The following is an 18,346-nucleotide window of genomic DNA, read 5'->3' as shown; positions in this document are numbered from 1 at the left end:
TGGCAAATGTCAGCTGTCCTTTCCTGGGTTGAGTCAGGGGCCTGAGCTGTGATCTATGTCACTGCAGACAGAGCCACATGCTATGGCCATCGGTGCTGTTCAGCAGTACATCAGTACAGCAAGTCTTGTTGAGACATATTCTTTCAAACTCTTAATTTCCATTATTACAGACCACCTACTGTATTCAGTTACATGCTTACTTGTTTCACATACCTTTTTTTAAATGGATTTGGTCAAATACTTCTGTATTCAGTCCTTCTGTTTTTAATTTTATCACTGTCTATTATAGAGGTGGTTGGAACAGATGGCAGCTTGACATTTGTAGGTAATGCTCATGACCATGTGATGGCCTGTTCACCAACTGGTGATACTTTATTCTCTAGGGGGTTAAATGAAGAGTGGAATTGGAGGCTGTGTATTTAAATATGTAATTAAAAGTGTTAATTGCTTCTTGTATGTAAGGCAAGTATTTCTTGAAATGTTTTACTTCTTGAAGGCTTTGGCCAAGACATCACAGTATAATAAACTTGTGTAAATTACTGGCTGGTTGTTTTTCTCTTTGCTATCTTCAGTCATGTTAGTTTATTTGCTAAGAGGTCATTGTATGTCTGGCCATTGTGAATGGCCTATCATGTTTTTGTGGCAGCGTACTGTTTACATATTATTTGGGCTGGGGGGCAGATGCCAGTGGCATGGGTCCCTTTTGTATCCAACTTTGAATAGCTGCCCCAGTTATGGGTGGTCTATCAGCAGCATATATTTGTATGGGCATTTTGAGACATATATGCATATATATATCTATCTATATATATATATATATATATATATATATATATATATATATATATGTGTGTGTGTGTGTGTGTGTGTATACACGTCTTGTCCTTAACCCCAAAAAAAACAAAAATGCTACTATTTACCCCCACCCGCAGAACCTCCCCACTTCACTTTACTATTACTTCAAATGATGGAACTATAATATCTCCGGAACCAACCACCAAACTACTCGGGGTACTAATAGATAACAACTTGTCCTTTGAACCTCACATTAATAACACCATAAAAATAGTAAACAAGAAACTAGGTTCCCTCTATAGAATAAAACCCTTTCTTACACCTCCAGCCAGGGTTACTATTGCTCGTACCCACCTCATCTCTACCTTGCTCTATGCCTCCCCTATCTATACCAAAATATGTAGAAGTAATCTGCGTAAACTTACATCCTCCTACAACAATATTGCCAGATTTGCAGCTGGGTCCTCCTATATAACTCATCACTGTATCAATCTGAATCAGTTAGGATGGTTAGAGCTGCCAAATTTAATACTTTTCAATCAATTAATAGTAGCCCATAAGATCCTGTATTTACCTCAAAATACACCCATACTTACATCCCTAGTCATCCCCTATAATAACCTCAAGACCTTACAGTCAGCTAATAGCCTACTTGTACAAATATCAAAATCCAACAACTTAGCTGGTGACACCTTGTTCTCCAATACAGTAGGTAAAGCCTGGAACATCCTCCCAAGCCAGCTAACCTCAATATCCTCTGTCAGCTTATTTAAAAGCAAGCTTAAACCCTACCTCAAATCACACTGGCTATGCCCCTGTGTTAACCCAGACTAAGTACCTAACTATTAACTAGACTCCCACAATTCCTAGCCTATCATGATCTTGTGTCGTCTCACTAATTTTTAGTGAGCTTAACCTTCCTTAGGATTTTTTCTCATGTAAATAAGTATATACAGTGGAATGATCAAACACCTTCATATAGTATCACAACCTATGTGTTAAATAACACTAGAAATCCGTCCTTGTTTGCTGTTCTTCTATACTCTATCTATTGATCTCTAGTGTTTTTCTTTCTTAGGTTTTTGTGAGACCTCATATCTCTTATCATAAATTACTAGGTGTATCTAATTTTGTAATATGTTATAAAGATTTGTACTACACCATTTCTAATACAAATGTATTAGTCTTATTCATCTATTCTTAGATAAATTTTTCCTTTTTCCTACTGAAATATAAAATATATAATCTTAGGCTTGTACTATAATTGTTAAAACTTATGTACCAAATTATACTGTTATTGTATTTGTCTTGACCTTTTATGTTGTTGTAATTTGTGGAGCTTTTCTCCCCGGGCCTCCACTGAAAATGGACATATATCCAGCTGGACTAGCCCGGTCAACAAATGTAACATAAATAATAAAATAAATATATATATACATACACACACACACCTCAGTATTTATTGGTAATATATCTACATATTGTTATACATATATATGTATCACCATACATATCTATCTATCTCTCTATATGTATATGTTTCTTTTCATACATATATCTATAAATACAAATCACTCCTGATTGCAGTGTCTCTTCCCGATTGTAAAGTGGCTGTCATGCTCATGCATGGTATGTTTGAAAAAGCATTAGGCATTTCTGGAGCTAATATTGCTTAGTGGTAAAATGCTGTTTCTATGGTGTACAGGGTCCTGAGTTCAAAACCTGCAAGGACTGTTTATTTTGTTGCTGGGCAGAACAGGTGCTGATGGAAGAAGAGTGATTAAAGCAGTTTTAAGCTGTTGTAAATGGAATACAGAGTCTTGTTAATTGATGGCATGTGTGTAACCAAAAAGAGAATGCTATGATTACTGCAAGAGGTGCATCAATCAAGTAGTGGTTTATGTGTGAGCACATGTATGCATCCAGTTTATAGTAGGTTTTTTTATGTTTTATATTTTCTCCCCTAAGTGGTGCCAACATACGGTTAAACCAATAGACGCTTAACCCGTGTAGGCTTCACTTAACAACACTTACCAGTGTGCAAATCCACTTAGCTGAGCTAATTGCATTCATGTTTGAGTAATGCTTAAACCTGCTAACCATAAGCTCAGCCCTGGTAACCATTGCTCACATTCCAGTCTTATAAAATAGCAGAGTAATGACATCATTTAGTAAGTGTATTTGATTTCCTTTACATAACATACTTCTATGTGGTGTCATTACAGTAGCAAGGCATGTGACTATACTGTATGGGACACTTTTGTATATAGGGGTAGTATCACATGTTATATATACACTCACACTTGCATGTTATACCAGCTACAGTACACTGGTTACCAAAAAAATTTAACACACATTGTATTATTGAATTAGTACTTTTAACACTGCTTTTCCATGTAAAGTCCATTACTCAAACCATGCACTCCTGCATGCAAAGCTGGGTCTCTGAGGACTACAATATCTTGTTCTTGGGGTTTGAGCTGTATGTTTTCATGTATCTCGTATTGGATATTAATATGATATTATTATATTAACTGTAGAGTACTGTGTTTTTTGGCTATGTCATTGAGGACTGCTGTCATGTAGAAATGGCATACATTTCAGTTTCAGACTTCTATCCTTCAGAACATTCATCCTAATGCATAACCTGTTTGCTATCTACTTTCTTTGTCTGTCCTCTGTGCAGATGGGATGACACCGATGCTCAGGCTGTGGTAGACTACACTGCTGAATGAGTCTGAAAAGCCATGCCTGTGTTCACGTAGGATGCAGCCAGAAAGGGTATCAGGACTGTGGCGACCTCCATGTGTTGCCTTTGAGAGGGCATTTCAGATCTGTGTGAGGGACATTACAGAGGTGGTGGTCTACAGATTCACAGACAGTATGTGGGAATACTTCACAGGACAGGACAGTTGGAGACAGCCCAACAACATGGGAGACATATTTCCAGAATTGTGAACAGATTCTATGTCATCAGTGCTATTATACACATGGGTTGATAGATTGACAGGGTTTGTGTGGACATGCATTTACTGAGTAACTTCAAGTGTGACAGTGACATGTCTCTGACATACCTCTCCACTGGCATGCTGTCCACAGACTGGCCACATGTTTGCCTGTTATGTTTTGTTTGTTCACCAGACAGTTGTTGTCCTTGGAAAATCAGTTGGGGACTCTGGGGAATGCAGTCAGTAAATACTAGCATCCATTGGTATTACTGACTTCATACTCCTCATAAAGGATATGTTACAACAAACCCTGTTACATCGGCAACTGTCTCAATTTATGACAGCAATATGATCAATCTACACCTGCGTTTGTGCCTCTGCCCCCAAATGATGTCAGGCTTTGTCCAGATGTCATGCACTATGAGGGTCAGAAGTATTTAGTATCATTACTTGTTGCCTTCTTTCCTGCTACCATAACAGTGATGTTGTAGACCCACATACATGTTACAGGGAAGAGGCCATAGTTATGAGTCCTGAACCTGTACATTCTGAGGTGAACTATATATTTGAGAGGTCTGTGTATGTCTGGCCATTGTTGACAGACTGTCAAGATGGTGTAGACTTATCATGTGTACATGTTAGTTGGGCTGTGTATGGAGGGGGGTAGATGTAAGTGTTATGGCTGCCTTTTTATCTGACTGTTCATGCTGCTAAAGTTTCTGATGGTCTATTGGCTGTATGTGTTTGCAGAGGTAGACTAAGGCATGTCCCGTACCAGGGTCAGGATTCAGACTACACTGTGAATTGGGCCAGTATATGTAAGAGTATTGTGTGAGTGGCAAACAATGATGTATTTGTTCACACAGTCCGTATACTCTATTGTTCACTTGTACCGGTATGTGAATGTGACTGTGGGGAAATTGATTGTGGGTATGCACTTTCACACTGGTGTCTGTTTTTCAGTGCTGTTACATCCCTGTAGTGCCTGATATATTGTCAGATACATGTGCAATTCTCCATAGCACATTTGCTATTTCAATTACTTGTGCTATTTCAGTGAATATATGTTACAGCAGACAGGAGGGTGTTGCTGCAACAACTGTGTCAGCTTATCTATGCCACTATTTCAGATATGTCCCCATTTTCATGGCTTCCACCCACCACTTTGTGAGCCTTGGTCCAGATTCATTGCAGTAAGTGGTTCTGAGCATATCTCTCAACTGGCTGGATTATTTCAGGATGTCCAGGTTTATTCATATTTCTGGTCTGTTTTACAGACTAGTCTCATTTCTCTGGTAAAGCACTGTGATGATATGGGGATTTTTGTCAGTAAAGGTTGACATACATTTCATTTTCAGACCTCACCGCTGTTAGAATATGTATGCTGAGACAAATTGTGTTACTCAGGCAACTTTCTACATTTATGAGGGCAATATATAAAAGAGGCCCCTAGTTTGGGCCCATTGTCCCCCCATTCTGACAGCCTTTGGACAGATTTGTTGCACTAAGAAGTTGAGAGGTATGATTCTGAAATACAACTCCACTTCATGTTCTGAGCGCATACATGTATATATCTATATATGTATATATATCTACATCTCTGTATATCTATTTGTATATATATATATATATATATATATATATATATACATATATATATATATATATATATATATATATATATATATATATATGTGTATATATAAGTTCAAAGGTTCATAGGTGTGTACTAGTCTAATGGGCCTGGAGCCTTTACAAGCCTAGCCCATAGGATTACCCTGGCATTATGCCACCCAACCTTAGCTCACAGTGCCTCTGTCGAGTAGAGTCACTGGAGAGATCCCTGGGGTGGATTTTCTATTTCCCATCCACTCATCAAGATTTCTCTTGAAGAGGGCCAGTGAGGTGTTTTGCTTGACATGTATGGCAAGTGTATTCCATAGTACGGGTGCTCTCTGGGTTATGAACTTGTCCCTTCAGCATGTTGTGTTGATTGTGGTAATGAGGTTGAGGTCTGTGGAGTGTGTGGTGCAGAGGGATTGGGATTTCTTTAGCTGTAGCATTTCTAACAGAGCTGGGTTCAGGCATAACTTTGTACGTCAAGCAGAGATCACCTCCAAGTAGGCAATATGAGATAGAGAATAGATGGAGTTTTTGGAGTCTGTCCATATAGGACAAATGTTTAAGTTCTAGGATCCTGTTTGTGAGGTACTTTTGCAGCCTCTCCAGTTGTTGCAGGTGTTTAGTGAGGTACATACTAAATGGGGAATTGTACTTGATGACTGGCCTAATGAGGGAATAGTAGAGGGAGACAATGACCTCCTTCTTTATGGATGCAAAAGCCTTAGCAATGAGATGTGCCACATAGAAGGACTTTCTGACCACAGTGGGAATGTGCTGGTCAAGGGAGAGGTTGCTGTCAACCTGTGTTCCCAGATCTCTTATAATGCCTTCTGTGTTCAGGGGACTACCATCGATATGGTAAGTCATGGGAACCAGGTTTCTTCCAAAGGGGATGATGACACATTTTTCGTCAGCGAACTTAAGGCCATGGTTCTGACACCAGTTGTTGGACTCAGTGAGGCCTTTCTGTTGGATGTCAACATCACTTGTGGAGTTAATAATAGCTCCCAACTTGCATTAATCTGCAGACTTTGTCAGCCAGAGTCCCTTCATGTTGCCCTGGACTTCAGAAACATAAATACCAAACAGGAGAGGACCCAGGACAGAACCCTTTGGGACTCCACTCATGACTGGTCAGCAGTCTGACTTGGAGTCAGCTACTTTCATAGTGTGGGTTCTATCTGTGAGCCAGTTTGCAACCCACCTAGTGATACAGTGGTTGATGCCTAGCTTAGTGAGTTGTTCCCTGATTCCTGAGTGGGGAATGGTATCAAAGGCCTTGGCCAGATCCAGGTAGGTTGTGTGAAACACCTTGCCTCCATCCACAGCTCTGGTGACTGACTCAAAGAAGTCAACCAGGTTGAGCAGGCATGACCTATCCTTCACAAAACCAAACTGTGTTGGATCCAGAATCTGGAGATTTCCTATATCCCTGTTTATTAGGTCCATGATGATGCATCCCATATCAGGCTAACGGGGAGATAGTTCCCATGGTCTGTAGTCACTCCTTTGTGGGGAAGGATGACTGCAGCAGTGCGCCATTTGGTAGGGACATGATACTGTGGTTGAACAGGGCACACAGGTGAGGTGACATTTTAATCTGTAGTTCATGTAGAACACAGCCTGGAATATTGTCAGGTCTCATAGCTGCTGTATTCTTGGCCTTGGACAGTGCTGTTTTAACCTGGGCAGCAGTAATACTGGGTGCCTGGCAATCTAATGGTATTGTGATTGGTCCTTCGGGGTGGAGGGGTAAAGTTTGCACTGAATCTGCCAGCCAGTATATTGGCAATATCTGTTGGCTCGGTATAGGAAGTACCATTGTGCAGTAGCTCAGAGCAAATCTGGATATTGCCAGGGAGATTCTTTACATAAGTATAGAAGGCCTTGTGGTTGTCTTTACTATCTGCAGCAATCGTCCATGTTAGTAATGATCACATCAAGGATGTTGCAACCTTTAGTGGAAGTAAGAACAAGCTGATCCAAGACATTGGAATTACTAAATTCTAGGAAACATTGGGCAAGTGCATTGGTACATGAATAGCTATCCCAGTGAATGGAGGGGTAGTTGAAGTCAACCAGTATGACAGTGTAGGTTGCACCCTAATATTCTCCAGGGTGATTAGGAACATAGAGTGCGAGTCTTTGGATATGGTTGGGGACCTATGGCAGACTATGACCTGAATTGCTGTCTTACCCAATGTTAGCTGCACCGGCAGCATCTCTGATGAGTTATGTTGGGCTACTAATCTGGAAGTGTGTGCAACCTAGCCTGGTAGTACAGGGGTGCTTTCTGTTTCCTTGAACCAGGTCTCTGTTACAGCACAAATGTCGCTGTTCTCCATTTTAAGGAGTGCTTCAAGTGAGTGCATTTTGAGATTTAGACTTATAACATTAAGCAGCATGACCCTCAGATTGCATTGCTTTGTAGCTGTTATATATCTATTTATATTTATCTCTACATATATATAATTTAAATATATGTATGTATTTATTTATTTTTCTATATATGTGTGTATGTATATACCATGTGAATTGTGTATCCTTATTAGGGAAAACAACGAACCATTGTACATACTCACTTTGTTTTTTATTCTTTGTTGTAAATGTTGTTTTTATACTTTTTTATATTTTATATATTTTTTAAATGTTATCTTGGTAATTTGTCAAACTGGAGCTTTTCTCCCCGGGCCTCCGCTAAAAATGGACATATATCAGGTCGGACTATCCCGGTAAACAAATGTAAAATAAAATAAATAAATAAAATATATTTTAGATGTATCTCTCTCTCTCTCTCTCTCTATACATATATATATATATATATATATATATATATATATATATATATTATATAGATTTTTCCACATATATGCATCTCCATAGATAAATACATGTATATATATGTATATATATATATATATATATATATATATATATATATATATATATATATATATATATATATATATATATATATATATAAACCTGACTGATTCTGCGGAATATTTACCCTACTTTTGACTGTCTCTACTGACTGATATGTTTGAACAAGCATCATTATTTTCTAGGCCTCACATCGTGTAATGGTACATTACTCTGATTGTGGTGTACAGGGCCCTGGGACCAAGCCTTGGCAGAACTGGCTAATTTTTTGCAAAGCAGGACAGTGGCTGCTGGAGACAGCACGATAAGGGCAATATTTAAAACAGCTCCATAGTTTGGACCCATTAACCCCCCCCCCCCATTATGACAGCCTTTGGACAGATTTGTTGCAGTAAGAAATTGGGGATATGTTTCTGAGGTACAACTCCACTACATGTTATGAGTACATATATATGTGTGTATATATATATATATATATATATATATATATATATATATGTGTGTGTGTGTGTGTGTGTGTGTGTGTGTGTGTGTGTGTATATATATATATATATATATATATATATATATATATATATATATATATATATATATATATATATATATATATAGATATATATATATATATATATATATATATATATATATATATATATATATATATATAGATAGATATGTGTGTGTATTTATATATATAATTATATATATGCATATATTTATGTGTATATATATATATCTATATATATATATATATATATATATATATATATATACATATATTTATATATATATATATATATATATATATATATTTATATATGTATATATATATAGATATATATTTATACGTATATATTTATTTTTCTATATATATCTATATGTATATATGTATATGTATATATTTTATATGTATATCTGTCCATATATTATGAATTTATTTTTCCATATGTATATGCATTTCCATACATGCATACATTTATATATATACATATATATATATATATATATATATATCTAGATATATATATATATCTAGATATATATATATATATATATATATATATATATATATATATATATATATATATATATACAGGGTCTATATTAGATCAACGAACATGTAAATGTTCGAATCTGTAAAGGCTGACCATTTTAGTTCAAACATTTATGTGTTCGAAAATCTTTAAAAATCAAAAAAAAAAAAACTAAGTAATAAATAAATAAACCAAAGGGTGTAGGCAGGGGGCAAGCCCCCTGCACCCCCCACACCCCCCTACTTAAATATACCAACTCCAAGATCGCGCTACAGTGCAGTGAAGGGGAAATTTCCCATTTCCGCACTGTAGTGCACTGATGTGCATTGGAGTTGGTATATTTAAGTACTGGGGGATGTGGGAGGGTGCAGCCCCCCACTTGAGGGGGTGCAGGGGGGCTTTATTTTTCTTTTCTTTATTTTGTTTTTATTACATTTTCAAACATTTAAATGTTCAATCTCTAAAGGTCAGCCTTTAGAGATCGAACATTTAAATGTTTGTTGATGTAATATAGACCCTATATACAAGACCTGACTGATTTATGTATATACTGTTGAATAATTCTACTGAATGATATGTTTGAAAAAGCATCAGTCATTTCTGCAGCTCAGATGACTTAGTGGTAAATTGCTGTTGTTATGTTGTACAGGGCAAGGGCTAATTATTGTTTTGTTGGGCAGAACAGTGGTTGATGGAGACAGGGTGATTGAAGCAGTTTTAAGCAGTCATAAATGGGTTTGCGGGGGGTGCGCGATAGTAAGTGATGCCAACACAAGGTTAAAAGGGAAACTACTTAATCTGTGTAGGCATCACTTAGCACTATGCAAACTCACTCACTGACGCTTACTGCTGCTTACTCCCTCTTACCTCAGTGCTAATTTCTTTAAAAGAAAAGAAAAAAGCGTTGATAGGAAAGTGGTGAAAAAGGGGGAATGCAGAGGGAAAAACAATGTGAACGATAGCTAGGGATGTGTAGGACAGGTGTAGAGAAGGTCCATAGCTGTCCATTTGTCCATAATTTGGAGGTGAATTTGGACACTCAAACCCCTGAGAGAGGGTTGAGGACAACAGTAATGTGTTGTTAAGCCAGTTATATCAGATTACGTGTCCAGTGGACACGTGTTCAAAATGGACAGCTATGTATGGGACACATTTTTTTTGTGGGAACAGATTGCGTTTTTTTTTTTTTTTTATAAGGTGAGAATGGGATGTTGGGGAAGGATAGTAGGTATATTTGGGGAGGTAGGTGGGGTAGGAAGACAGACAAGACAGCAGACAGGGGTGGTATATGAGACATGTGGGGGGTAAACACCTTGGACAGGGAGGGAGGTTGGGAATCAGATGCCCATGAGCCCCTAAATAGATACAGTGGGACTGAGGTCCCCACCCATGGGTAGTCACCACTGCACCTTCACAGACCCAAAGATGGCTGTGCTGGGGGCTGAGCTTGAGGGACAGGCTGACCCTCAAGATTCATCCTGTGGCCCTCAAGCTGGCATAGCAGATCTTGGAACTCCTTTTGAAGCTCACTATGCACCAATCCCCGGACCTGACAATGGGTGACAGTGTCCTGTCCATACCAGCTCCCGGGGGGGGGGGGGCATCACCTGAGGTGATTCCACCCAAAGGTGGTAGAGGACCAACAGATGAGGAGGTCCCAGGTTGGGTCCCAGATGGGCTGGGGCCCAGTGCCATGGCCAGTTGAGGCAGGATAGCCAGATCAACTGGGATCGGCCTTCCCAGATGTGCTATGGTTTTGCTGTTTTATAACATATGTGTGTTAGTCATGAAAAACACATTACAGGATTAGTTATAACAGCATGCATAGGTATTAGTATTAACCCAAAACAACAGATTTGCAACAGTTGCATAGCAAACAGAACACATTCATATATGGAACCATAGTGGCCATTATAATGGCATGCAGGTTACATTGATAGCAACAGGCCACCAATGATAGTATTTGAACAAGGAACATTAATAGTCAAATGTTTAAATATTTGACACATGTCCCAACAGTAGGTTTGGTGAAAAACATACCCATTGATTTATGTGTTTAGATTATTGGTGCAGATAGGATGGGGAGAGAGAGATGTCAATTAACAACTGTATAGGCTTCAGTTGCTCACAACTTTAATGATTATTTCTCTAATCATTACTCTCCAGGTATTACTTCACTTTACATCACCCTATGGCATTGGATTTGGCAGTGGAATGTTTGTATGCAGTGTATAATTACAGCCTTCTTACAGCTACTTTATACCTTTTCTTACCTGGCAGATCTGTGGATTAAGTTTCTGTTAACACTACCTGACTGTGTCTACCCATATTCACATTGTCAGGTTTACATATGTGGACTCATACTATGTATGTGTGTGTGTGTGTGTGTGTGTGTGTGTGTGTGTGTGTGTGTGTGTGTGTGTGTGTGTGTGTGTGTGTGTGTGTGTGTGTGTGTGTGCTACTGCTGTGCTCTGCCATGATGTATATCGGTCACCCTGAGTGTGGGCAGCAGTGACCACTAGCTGTGACAACGTAACACATGAGGGATATTTCTTGGAGGAGACTACTTTATGTATGTACTTATCTTGCTGTCATTTGTAGCCTTTTTTTTCTGGGATAGTGGGTGTTTTAAAAAGTGTACAATTACAGCCTTCTTACAGCTAATTTATACCTTTTCTTACTTGGCAGACCTGTTAAGGAAATTTCTGTTAACACTACCTGACTTTTTCTACCCATATTCACATTGTCAGGGTTGCATATGTGCACTCATAGTGTGTGTGTGTGTGTGTGTGTGTGTGTGTGTGTGTGTGTGTGTGTGTGTGTGTGTGCGCGTGTGTGCGCGTGTGTGCGTGTGTGTGCGTGTGTGTGCGTGTGTGTGCGTGTGTGTGCGTGTGTGTGTGTGTGTGTGTGTGTGTGTGAGTGTGCTACTGCCATACTCTGCCAGGATTTATATCAGTCACTCTGAGTGTGAGCGGCAGTGACCACTAGCTGTGACAGCATGACACTTGAGGAACATTTCTTGGAGGAGACTACTTGGTGTATGTACTTATCTTGTTGTGATTTGCAGCCTTGGGGTTGGACAGTGGGAGTTGTACACAGTGCATAATTACAGCTTTGTTACAGCTAAGATATACCTTTTCTTACCTGGCAGACCTGTGAAGGAAATTTCTGTTAAGACTACCTGACTGTTTCTGCACATATTCACATATTCCTGAGTGAAAATATGCATACAGCTTACTATCACTCCCAGAATTCGAACTGTGGCTGTTTGTGCTTAAAAGAGAACAAAGTTTGTGTTTCATCAGAATAAGCTATTGAGAAATTGCTGTCTCATATTTCACTGTTTTCTGCCTAATACTCTCTTGGTTGTATAATATGACCTTGTAATTCTGACATTCATGCATGGCAGAGAGTTCTTATACTGTGTATTCATACTTTGACATAGCACAGTCTGGAAACCACTGGTTAACACAACATTACTATTCAGGTATCAGATCTTGGTTCATGGAACATTTCATGTAGTTCATCTCCTGTTTTACAACTCCACAATCTTTGCCAGATGAGCCTTGATTATTTAATGCTTTCAGAGCTGTAGTTGCTGTGCAGAAATGTACACATTTCGATTCCTAACACCACATACCAAAGTAAACATGACCAGTCCAGGTTTTTGACTTTATTGACAGGTACTGACACTTTTATTGATATACACCCTGTACATCACTATTACTCTGCTAATGTCTCATTTATTCAGTACAAACCATACCCATTTTTAAATACTGACAGGTGACATTCTGCTCCTTTCTATTTATTTGCCATGAATACTACATGCTAGATTTGTACTTATCAGCCTCACGACGCAGCCTTAGCAGCCTTCTGGCATCGAAGTCCATGTTTGCAGCCCTCTCATCTGCAGCTGTACAGGAGATAGAGAAACATTTATGCATCCCTATCCATCACATACACAGACTGGACTTTGGAAGACCCTTACTGATGCTGATACACACAGCTTGGACATTCCTCATCTATGCATCTTGGACCCACCTGTCCAAGAGCTCCCTCTTCCTATGCTTCAAGTCACCAAAGTGACCTGCTCATCAGTCAGAGGGATGCCAGTGGCACTGATGAGGTCACATGCAAGATGGTCTCAGGCCTCCAGTTTGCATTGGGAGCCTTGGTACTGGTCTTGCAGCAGTCTCCCTTCATGGTCTTGTACTAGGAATCCAACCATGACTCTAGACTCCTGAATGCCCCAGCTCTGCAGCTGAAAGCACACACCTTCACCAACACCAGCCATAGTGCCTCTGCAGTGGGGAGCTACAACTGGTTATGATCTGTATTCCTGCCTGCAAGGTTTAAATAGGGGTGATTTCCCACCTTTTGCCAAAATTGGATGGTTTTGAATATGCTGAGTTAAGCTAAGTGACGGGCAGACCCGCTTAGCAAAGATAAGCATTGCTTAAAGGGGTAGATGCTAAGCACTGCTAACAAGTGCACAAATCTGCTTAGCTATGCAAATTATTGCTAAGCATACAAATTACTTACTCCAGCTAAGCACAGCTGAGCAAAATTTTGCATTGTTCAGCTTTCATTTTATGTACTGTCATTATCATTATTATCATTATTATTATTAATATTATTATTATTATTATTATTATTATTATTATTATTATTATTATTATTATTACTATCATTGATTTGCCAAACAAGAGGAAATTTTATGAGGGAAAGGCCAGAAATATAAGGGAAAACTCTGGACATTCTGCAAAAATTTTGGCAGTTGAGAGCTATGTTGTGGAGGTCTGTGCTTCTGTATTTTGTTATAACAGTGTCTGTGGAGACTGTTAATTGCTTTAGAATTGCCGTACAGCAATTCTAGAGTGCAGGGGGCATGTGTACTGTACGAGCAATACTTGTACATGCCCCCTGCACTTGTACATGGCTCATGTCCGTGTAGAGAATACAGCAGCGTGCCTTCATTAATATGCAAGACGCGCTGCTGTTCTACACGGGCATGATCCCAGGGAGTATTTTATTGTCACTTTTCTTTACCACAACATTGAATTTGTTATAGAAGGATGATAATATATTCATGACAAAGGACACCAAAGGTCATTATTTGATGTTTTTGCTGCAGTATGGCAGCAATATATGACTGGCAGAGAATCATCAGGAAACCAAAGTAGAGGATTTTATAGGAATGAGAGGTGTACTAATTGGTTCTCTGAGAGAATAGGTGATGCATGGAATAGACTATCAAATTATATTAAAACATGATAGATGCCTCACAAAAGGAGTATTCCTATGAAGATTGCTGCTATGATTTTCAAAGTAGAAAATGGAAGCTGCACCAAAGACTTGAAAGTATAAATAGCTGTTAAATAAGTACCGCTAGGTGATGGGCTAGTTTTCAGTATTTTAACAGTTCTTAAAGCAATAAATATTACATTTTATAAGTGATTGAGCTCAGTACTGAACATGGGCAATGTGTTATTCCTGGTCTGGTATTTTTAATTGTAATGAATGACTCTGGCTGACTTATAAATTTGCTGAGCTCTCCTTCTCATTTAAAGTCTCTGCAAAGTACACCTAGCACTGCAGAGGTAAAGGTTTTCATTGTTCCTCTAACATGTAGTGACCTACGAGCTTGTTACATTAAGTGGGGTGAAGGGATGCAGGAGGATATTGGACTAACCTACTTTTCAATGCATTCTACTGCATTGTCACTGCTAGCCACAGGTAAACAGTCAGACACTGTCACTGCTAGCCACAGGTAAACAGGCACTGTCACTGCTAGCCACAGGTAAACAGCACTGTCACTGCTAGCCACAGTTAAACAGTCAGACCTGGGATGGTGGGGTGTCCATTTAGGCACATTATTATAGAGTTGTGGATATTTGTCTCACAGTGTCCCAATGTAATCTCATATATAAGGAACCTGGAATCAGCAAATCTTGATTAGAGCCTTAAAGAAGAAAATCATGTCCATCTGCAGTATGTTTTGTCCACCAGTGTACAGCATAATGCTTGTCCCTGTGATGAAATGGGAGAGGAGAGGAAGAGAGGAGTGGACAAGAGAGAGGAGAGATGGGTGGAGGAAAAAAAGAGATAAGTACAATTAGAAAAAAAGAAGTATTTGAATTTGTTTGGAAACAAGGAGCTAGAGAAACACCTTGGCAAACTGAGGGGATGAATTTGGTTTGAATGTAACTTCTGTTCTATTCTCTTTAAGTTACTTGCTGAACATTGTATTGTAGATGTGCTTTCACTTCACTGCTCAAACCAGCCACACTCACTTTGTTTGAAGCTATCTGGTTCAATCAATCAAAACAGGGCTCCCACAATTTCCTAGTATGAAGGCCTATTAATCCATAGGACTTTTTTGTTTGACAGCTGTTTTTGTATTCAGGTTAGCTGCAGTTTTGCATATTTTACTTATAACAATGATGTAGCCAGGCAAAAATTAATTCCTGTTTTAATGTAAATTTGATGGAGAATTTAGTATGTCAAAAGTTATTTACAGTTGTGCTATATGAAAATAGCAGTAACATCCAAATAACCGTAGTGCATAGTCTCACAAGCTGTAACAAAGCATATCGGCAACATGTAATATAAAACTAATAGTACAACTATACTGATATATTAAAGCCCTCTCACTATTCATGTCATGCAGGCTCCATTGTATCGATTTGTTCCTGGAATTCTGAGACATAAAATAATCCACCTTGCTTGATCTTCTACACCTACACAAAACAGATAGCACAACAAAAACCCACAACAAGGATTTTAACCCTCACTGTCATAGCACAGTGAATTCTGAACCTAAACATCTATACTTGTGGTACAGGTTTCCACTGTATGTCAAAGAATAAAGCACACTGGCTGCAATCAAAACACCTGTGGGAAATCGGATGGGCAATTATAAATTCACCCACAGTATATGTAGGATGGCACTTCTTGAATAGGGAGCCTAACTCATCCAATTATTCTTCAGTTTACCTAACTAAGTTTCTGTTATGGATCACATAGCATATATTATGAACGTATTATCCTGCAAACATTGCCTAAAAATGAATGACTTTTACCATATTTTGATACAGCAATACATCTGCAAAGAAATGTTTTTGAAAGAAATGTATTCAGCTTATGAAAATATATACTTTTTTACCAGCTTTTCTACCTGCTTTCTCCTACCACTTCACTTGTTTACTTTGTGCCTTTAAAATATATCCTGAAGTCAGATCGCTGTGATTTTACTTTTACAGAGCATAATTCAAAATAATTTTGCAAATACTAATATTGCAACAGGTTCTGCATTACTGGGGTGTTTGCCTGGATGGATAATAGTTTTATAAAATTTAATGGCACATACACAACCATACATCAAATACACTTTCCAAATGTGATATTAATGCATGTATCTGGTACTCAATCCAGTTTAAGGTTTGAGACCACCAGTATAAAACGACTTCTTTTTTGTGTATAATGGAGAATGTCTTAAGAAGACACCACCAAAAACCTTTTTTGTTAGCTATAAGTAATACAACTAAACTCACTTTCATGGAGGGCAGTTACTTCTAAGTTAAATGTCTGCTGTTTCATCTTTTGTTATGAGAAAAGCTAGATTATAGTAGAAAGACAAACTAGAATGCACTAATGTTGTGGGAAATTCTCTTTTGATCAGCCATTGAAGCAAAATAGAAAAATGGATGCTATATGTTTTGCAGAGAAAAGTGAGAAACAGCAACAGCAAAGAGTCTCCAAAACTGACTCATGGCCCCAAAAACCTCAACAGCCTGTGCAAGGTTGCATTCACAGCTTTAATTTCAGCATATTTAGAGTAAATTAAGCTACTATTTATCATTTCATCCATCCATCAATCCATTCATCCAATAATTTATCATCTAAGTTGCATGTCATAGCGCTAGAGGGCTATGTGCTAGTACTGTGAGTATGATGGACCAGACCTTGTTGCCTCCAACTCCTTCTGTGGGATACTCAGGCGTGGATTAACATTACAGGAACTTGTCTTGATCCAAATATCCATAACAAATGGCCTCAGGTCAGTGGACAAGACTTGAAATTAATCATTAATCTTTGGCCTAATGTCCTCTGTTATCAAGTATATTAATAAGTAACCCCATATTCTAACACGAGTTTGTTTTAGAAAGTCCATGCCTACATAAAAATCCAAAATCAGTTTATCACTGTGGTTCATATCAAGTAAGCTGTTGCCCCAAATACACCACACAGCTCTTTCCATCATTTTCCAAGAGTGCTAAAATTATATAAATGCTAAAAATGCATCATCTTTCCCTTCAGTAAAAACAATTTCCCTGCAGATTACAAAATAAAAAATAATACCCTAAATACCAATTCAGTAGTGAGAGACCTGGGAACACAAGTTGACTGTGACCTCAACTTTGACCACCATGTGTCTACTGTGGTGAGGAAGGCATTCTACGTCACTTACCTGATTAGCAAAGACATCGCCTCAAGAGCAAAAGAGGTTATACCCCCCCTGTACTTTTCCTTCATCAGGCCAATCATTGAATATAATGATCTCTTTGGTATGTACTATGCCAGACACCTGCAGCAACTTGAGAGTCCTCAGAGATTTATAACTAAGAAAATTCAGGGTCTCCAGCCCATGTCATATACAGACAGACTGAAGCCACTGTCACTGTACTCAGTAGCGTATAGACTACTTAGAGGTGACTCATGTCTGGCTTGCAGGGCTATCTCTGACCTAAATGTAATGAAAATGCTGCACATCCATAAGTCAAATGAGACTAGAGTCACCTGTTCCAGGGACCTCAATTTAGCATGCACCATACATAGGGCCTGCTAAAGAGACAGATATAGCTCCCAGAGGTTGCCACTCCTCCAGAATAGGCTTCCAATTCATTTCAGGTAGAGCACCTCCATGACCCTGTTTAAGAACAACCTGAACTAATGGATGGAAAACTGTAAATTTCTGCTGGGAGCTGCCCCTGCTTTTCTCCTGGACATGGTTAGTCCTTGCTAGAAAAATCATGGGCATAGACGAAATTTCTCATCTAGTAT

At 38.6% G+C, this 18,346-nt stretch overlaps 1 protein-coding gene across 4 annotated transcripts in view; it reads right to left on the bottom strand.

Moving 5' to 3' along the window:
• The window catches only part of LOC122809626 (cytochrome P450 2F2-like), a 916,584-nt gene that overhangs the window by 363,864 nt on the left and 534,374 nt on the right, over positions 1 to 18,346 (bottom strand). The gene's annotated exons all lie outside the window — the stretch shown is intronic.

Source organism: Protopterus annectens, chromosome 8.part0, assembly GCF_019279795.1.
Source record: "Protopterus annectens isolate FY-2018-M chromosome 8.part0, PAN1.0, whole genome shotgun sequence".
NCBI classification, from domain to species: Eukaryota; Metazoa; Chordata; order Ceratodontiformes; family Protopteridae; genus Protopterus; species Protopterus annectens.
Note: the sequence above shows the minus strand (reverse complement) of the source record. Positions and strands in the feature narration are given on the sequence as shown.